Genomic DNA, 7,469 nt, shown 5'->3' on the forward strand with positions numbered 1-7,469 from the left:
CCGCTGGACGCCGGGCTTAGTGACGCGCTGGACGCAGGGCTTAGTGACGCGCTGGACACAGGACCCACCTGAGAGTGACCCTCTAGAGCCCCCCATATATGCTGCACAGCCCATCTCAGACTGTCTGTGGTGGGCTCTGAAGGGGTCTCAGGTGGGCTGGTCAGGGCTGCATCCCTCCCCTCCCTCCTTTCCTTCCTTCCTAGCTCCTCTTACCTGCACACATGACCTCATCTGCCGCCGGACCGGCCAGAAGTGACATCACATCACTAACGTGAGGTCACTTCCGGCCAGTCTGACATCAGACGAGCAGCTTCCCTGATGGGGCCCTAGCTTGTCTCAAAGCCGCTGGGGCCCTGCGCTGCTAGGCCAGGCCTCCGCCTCCTCGCCCTTCACCGTCGGCCGATAGTCATGTAAGGGACCCGGGTGGGTCCCCCAGGCTGCCTGGGCCCCTTACATGAGTATCGGCCATACCTCCCCTGATGGCTGCCCTGATTACAATAGCACAACCCTTACAAGAACCAGAACCCTCTGTTTTCACTGTAGATAGAGCCGAAAATAAACTAAATCTGTAAGTGTGACAGCAAAGACTACATGTCCAACACATTGAATTTGAGACATCACCCAAAGCAACCAGCAGACGTAATCACCCTGTGCAAATGAGAAAGTCTGATTTGGTTCATATGGGAACACAGCACTTTTCATTTATTCTGCTCTATATACATGAAGCCTTTTCATGCCTTTTACAAACTGCTAAATATTCCTCCGTTAAAGTTACCATTAAAAATAAGTCAGACCCCAGTAGTGAGAGCAGTAAATTTTTCTTTTGGAGCGGTGCCACCACAAACAAGGCCAGGATTTCATCCGCATTGGATGCAGAATCGCTCACTTGGACAATCTTCCACACTATTTAGAAAAAATATATACGATGACCAACACAGGCAGGCAACAGCATGGCTGCTCCGAATTCTAGAGACAGTCCTGAAGTCCGGTGAGTATCCATGGAATGTAGTGAGCCAAGCATGCTGGGACTTCTAGTACCACAGACAAAGCACAAGTTGGCCAACTTTCCTCTATAAACGGCTGTTAAATCCCTTAATATAAATGTTTGTTGGATAACATAATAAAGTATGATGTAGTGCTTACATTTTTTTGAATGCAGCTCTTTTTTACCAGCGAGTCCATGCACATTGTGGCGTTCAGATCTGTATTTCAGAGCAGTGTTCAGAGGAATAAAAATATAATGCCCCAAACCTGCGTTCGGAGAGAAGCATACTGGCATCATTTATGCATAAAAGCATGAAACATTGTGTGTTCTAGAGGCTAGAATTTTTTTTCTGTCAGCTTCTGGCAGACAGATCCGGCATAGATGGTAATATTTTAATACCACCGCATGCATGAGGTCTAATGCACATCATGGTCTTTTTTTTCTATTTTAAGGTAAATATCTAACACATTTCTGTATTTTTTTTTATCCAAGGTGCTGCCTTATTGTCTCTGCTTTTCCAAACGAAATGGCGTTTCTTTTCCCAATTGATAAAGGTACAGTGCCTATTCTTATGTCTGCAGATGTTCAGATGGAGATTTGTGATGTCCGTGCGCTGTAAACAGTTGCCTTGTCCTGTTTTTCAATAAATAATTATGTAAATGGCGGCTCTTCTATTTTTTTAATTAAATTGTATGTTTCAATATGCCTGCAGTTCATACTATCTGCGGTGACAGCTAGGGAACATAGAAAGCAAATGACTTTCTATATGTCTCGTTCACACCACAATGCTGCTGTGATGTGCAGTACAGAACAATGCAGACATGTTGCATTTTTTCTCAGCACACTGGATGGCTCCAGAGCTTACCATGATGCGGAGAACTGAATGGAGGCTATGCTTTGTACACTCTCAATAAAGTTTGAAAAAGAAAGAAGTAAACATTGTTATACGCTAAAAGGGCACATAAACGCTAGCCTCATATAGACACTAGCCCGCAAGCTAAAACTCAGCATTCTAGCATGCAGGCTCGTACAAATGACCCTGTCTCTATACTAAAGTCCTCCATGTACCTGTAAAAAGAAGACAAAATTAATCAGCTTTTCTGCTGCCAAATGGCAGCCTAAAAAATTTGAAGTCTGCAGGGAACCTGATATCTGGGGCAGCACAGTGGCTTAGTAGTTATCGCTTCTGCATTGGAGTACTGGGTTCCCTGCTCTGGACACTATCTGTATGGAGGTTCCATGTTCTCCCTGACTCAAAAGACATGTTCTCCCTGACTCAAAAGACATGCTAGACATGCTAGAAAAGGTTAACTGACTCCCGTCTAAAATTGACCCTCTATGATGCGTGTGCGATAGGGACCTTAGACTGTAAGCTCCTTGAGGGCTTCAATTACATTCCCAATGGTGTCAACCTCCTGCTGACTTCCATTACCTGACACAATAATGACATGGAAGTCAGCAGGACGATCCAATGAGAGCTACAGGAGGTGGTCGAGGGAGCGGAAACATCCTACAGGAGGTGGTCGAGGGAGCGGAAACATCCTACAGGAGGTGGTCGAGGGAGCGGAAACATCCTACAGGAGGTGGTCGAGGGAGCGGAAACATCCTACAGCAACACTACTAGAAATCACTGTTATTACATCTCATTTACAAATCAATGCTTCAACATTTGTGCTCTCTTAACACCCTCTTAAAAATGTGACATTTATCCCAGCAAGATCCATTATGAAAGAACATAAAAGACAGCACAGAAAAAGTAAGGTAGTGTGAAAGAAATAAACCAAACTGTTCAAGTAGTAGAAACCATTCTCAGGAATGTTTTACTGCACTGGCTTGAGAAACCACCAAAAGCCCCTGAGGACAACACAACCTAAGGACCCCTGAGGCAAAGAGCCTCATGCGCCCCCCAGCCCACAAGTTTGGAACTAAACAGTTCAACAAAGAGAGGGAACCCCTCATAATGGCCACACCAAGTATGCAGACCAGAGATCTCACCAACAAAGTCCTCGAGAAATAAAAATAAACTATCAGGTGTTTTAACTCTTAAGCATCTACCAAGAAACTAAAATATCCGTTTGTAGTGGAATGACCCTTTAATTCAAAGAGCTTTTGGCTATGTTGTGCTAGATTTGAACCAGTGTTGGTCTATTCTATATTACATCATGCAAGACTGCTTATTAAAGTGACAGTAAAGAATATCCCCCCCCCCCCATGCTAGTATAAGGACTTACCTAAAATGATGCCTCTTGATCCGATTATCTTCTTTCCAGTAGTTTTCAGCTGTCCCTCCAGCGCGGGTGCCGGTCTCCAATCCAGCACTGACTGCTATCTCTACCTGGCACTTCCTGTCCCACGGAGTCTGTGCGGGTGCGCGCTGCCTCCATTGACTTATCTTGTATCCCTCCTCGTCTCCCAGCTGAAGATCTGTAACGCGTATGCGCTCGCCCCATGATTCTTTGCAGTCGCCCGAGATTTTTCAGATCTTTGGATGGGAGCGCGCGGTGGAGACACAGGTAAGTTTAAACCTTTTTCGTAACTTTTTGAAATATAATTTACTGCTTGCTAGGAGTAGTTATATGCAAAAACCATTGAGGATGTATATATCCTTTCAGACTGCTTACCACCAGGTTTTTACCTGGCTTTCAAGCTGCTTAATCAGCATTGAAACAAGGAAAAAAAAAAAAAACTGCTTTCCCTAAAAACTTTTTCCAACAAATCTTCACCTTCCCTGAAACATTTTTGTTTACAGGTAGAAAATGATGCAAGGTTTTACGAAACATAGAAGAAAAAAAACTTTAACCCATCTGCAGCTGTCTTCTTAATTTGCATCCCAATTGTTGTTTTACATAAGCCAACACCTGCCTTCCCGTGTAACCTCGCCTAGAGCTATGCTAAATTTCCAAACCCAAAGTTTCTTGCTGTGGTGTGAAATTGCATAATTATGCCATCATGTGAAGTAAATACAGCAGAGGGAAAAAAAAAAACATAACCTATCAGAAAATGGAGATGTTTGTGTGAAAACATGCTCACAAACCTAAAAGACAGCTGCTAAAGAGACACGAGAAAAGGAACAAGCTGTCATGTATAGAAAGCATTAACCAAAAAAGAATAATAGCTGGGGAAAAAAATTAGGAACATATTCCAATACAGAAAGGTGAAATAAAGGTGAAAAAAAACCAGCAGTAAAGTTCAGATTTCACCCGTAACATAAGCCAAGTGCTTGCTTTGCAGCCCAGTCTTGAGTTTTATCCCACCAAGAAGAAAAAATGTCATCAGCACTCCGACAAGCGTGTCTCAAAGTGCAAACTTCTTCTTTATTACATGATCACATAGGAAAAACTAAAGTTTCAGGACCCTTCATTAGACACGGGATGTTATTTCTTCACATGCCTGATGAAGGGTCCCAAAACATAGTTTTTCTATGTGATCATGTAGTAAAGAAGAGCTTTGCACTCTGAAACAAACTTGTCGGCTTGCTGATGACATATCTTATCCATGTTATACACCGTGACCACTCGGGAGTCATTGCAATACCCTTTTAACCATATTATTGATTCCAGTATGGTGTGCAAAAGGAATCTACTCCATAAATCCCACCAAGGACATGATCTGCATGAAGAGTGATCATTCTCCCTGTGCTAGTGTGGGTTCCCTCCAGGTGCTCTGATTTCCTTCCACAATCCATACTAGTAGGTTGACGTCACCCATAAATTGGCCTAGTGAGGGTGAAAGGGACATTAGATCATAAGTGCCTTCGGGGAACAGGGACTGGAGAGAGAATGCTTCTACATAGTTTAAGAACTGCATACTGTATCAACAACTCATAAATACATTAAGTAAATAAAACTTTTGGTCTCTGGTATTTAGTACTGATTAACCCAAGTCTACTGGACTAATAGGGCTTACCCATTTACATTATAATATATTATATATTTTATGCACACACATTAGGGTTCTCCAAATTCATTCATCAAAGGCCAAACAAAGACCATGACTTTAAAAGGCACACGCATTAACAAAATACTTTTATGTATTAAACAACTTTACTTTCAAGACTATTATATACTATATTATTTCAATATTGCTAGCTCAGTAATAAACTGGAGCTTGCAGCACTCCTACTGGGTCATAGGTTTGAATCCCACCGAGTATATGTGCAGCTGGCATGTTTTCCCTTTTGCTTTACCCAGACTAGTTTCCTTCCATACTGGTAGATTACTTGCCTACTACTTAAAAAGATGATAACTTGGGTCTGATTTGACAAATGTAGGAACATTAAATTTTAAGCTCCATTGCAGCAGCAAACAATGGCAATTGTTATGCTATTTACAGAGCGCAAAGAGTTTATAGAACATGTTGCTGCTACAAAAAGTAAAGAGGTGGTTTCATGGGATCTCTGACTGTGGTAGTGTCATTGCCATTTTGTCAGTACTGACATATAAAAAACACATAACTGTGGTAATATCACTGACATATAACTTTGGTAATTAACTTATTACATCTCCACATCTACATCTTATTACATCTTAACTATTTTTCCTGGGCCTACTGAAATATATAAGATGCACGCACCTCCATAATATAAAAAAAAAAATCATCCTGGGACACTCCACAACTGATTGCACATACTTCAGGGCAGCACTCTACAAAATGGACATTTCCATGTTTGTACACATTATTAAAGAGATTCCTAATAGCAAGAAAATACTTGTACCACCCTGACAGCAATCCATAACAAGCAGCAAAGTCTAATATTAAGACTGTACTTGGACAAAGACTTTTTAAGGACACAAAACTACTCACAAGAACAAACTTCCCCGAAGAGCAAACATTTCAAGGTTAAAAAGCCTTTTGCTAGTTCCTTCACATACATAATGTACAGGGAAATGTTAAGAAATGGTCATTATGAATATTGTATACGGGAATATATATTTTATTAATCAGAGAAAACATCACATCATATTCAGTGTTCCATGAAAGATTACAAGAAGGCAGATTGGGATACAGGAACTTTTTTTGTGCATCAGGTATAACAGAAAGCGTTGTGCAATTAAATATAGTTACATTTTTAAAGCCCGTTCCCAGGTGCTGTAATATGAAATGAAAATCTTTCGGCCATTGTCAGCATGGGTTTTAATCAAACTGTTATTAATTCCAGAGCATTTTTTGGAAAGTCCATGAAGCCATTTATGCAGTAGCAAAAACGTGCCACATCATATGTACGGCACTTTTATTGTGGATCTGGGAAACACTAGCTGCAGATTTTTTGGCAGGGACTTTGCCTTCCACGCTACAATTCACCCATCCAAGAAAATGAACCAATATCATGCAAGTAAACCGGCATTACGCAACCCAAATGGCTATTAAAAAAAAATTATAATAATTAAACAATCTTTGCTTCCAAAGTGACAGCGTTCAGTAACCTCTAGCAACCACCAGATTTCCACAAACCGACAACAATCAGCAAATGTAAATACATTTTTAAGGAACGTGTTGAATTTGCACCCTACCTGCAAGCGACTGTGCCACCTACACAATATTAAAAAAAAAGTGTACACACATAAAGCAGCATATACACCTTGCAGATCTCATTCCTCACCACATCAACTCAGCTGCACATGCAAGTTACAATTGCCACTACAGAAAGAGTCAAATAAGCAATAAGTTAAGCGTGTTACAATGCAAACATCAATTTACATTTGTAAGATATTTTCAGATACAACGCTAGCCTAGAAAAGAAAAAAAAAAAAAGAAGAAAAAGGGACATAAAATCTTATACCCTGCAGCAGTTTAAGTCAAAATACACACCAAGCATCTGTACAATTCCTACAGTGTTAAAGATATATAGAAGGAAACATTTTAACCACCTGCAACAAAGAGCAGCCTTTGCATTATTTGGCCCCAGCATGCAAATAGCACATTGTTAGCAGAAAGTCAGCTTTTATTGAATAGTATCAGGCTCAATTTATTTGTCCCCTCTGCAGCAATACAACAGTTTCAGAGTTTGCAAAGTATGGAAGTGTTCTGTGATATGTTGGCTACCTATTCAAGTCCATGGTGAGCCGGATGCTGATCTCTGATGGTTTTCTCTGTAGAAAGCATAAGATTTCCCTGCTGGCTGATCTTCAGTTGTCTACCTGGCTCCTCTGACTCCTCTCTCCCTCTCTCTCTCTCTTTCTCTAGCTGACACGCTCCCAGTCTCTCCCCCTCCCCTCTGCCTTATTCTAGTATTGATTGATTACAATCAGTGTCCAAAGGCTGTGACATGGGCACCACAGTTGGCTCAGCACCGCAGAGCCAACACTGTGACTCAAAGCAGGCTTTGGAAAGACAGAAGGCAGAGAGGGGTTACATAAAGGATATTAATATTAGTTCTCTGCACCAGCGATCTGACAAGTGAGGAATATTTGGGGGCACGCTGTTTAAAAAATAATTTAAAATAACTGCATTTTTTTTTTTTAAAAGGTGCAATTTCAGATTAAAA

At 41.2% G+C, this 7,469-nt stretch overlaps 1 protein-coding gene across 2 annotated transcripts in view; it reads right to left on the reverse strand.

The window, feature by feature from the left end:
* Positions 1-7,469, reverse strand: part of MPPED2 (metallophosphoesterase domain containing 2) — a 158,383-nt gene that overhangs the window by 148,813 nt on the left and 2,101 nt on the right. Inside the window, exon 1 of one of the 2 annotated variants that reach the window (XM_018567976.1) lies at positions 7,028-7,206. The exons of the other annotated variant lie outside the window; for it this stretch is intronic. The gene's annotated coding sequence lies outside the window, so the exon portion shown is untranslated. Of the gene's footprint in view, positions 1-7,027; positions 7,207-7,469 lie in introns of those variants that run through there. 2 annotated transcript variants of the gene reach the window in all.

This window comes from Nanorana parkeri, unplaced genomic scaffold (genome assembly GCF_000935625.1).
Source record: "Nanorana parkeri isolate BGI_ZX_2015 unplaced genomic scaffold, ASM93562v1 scaffold30, whole genome shotgun sequence".
NCBI classification, from domain to species: Eukaryota; Metazoa; Chordata; class Amphibia; order Anura; family Dicroglossidae; genus Nanorana; species Nanorana parkeri.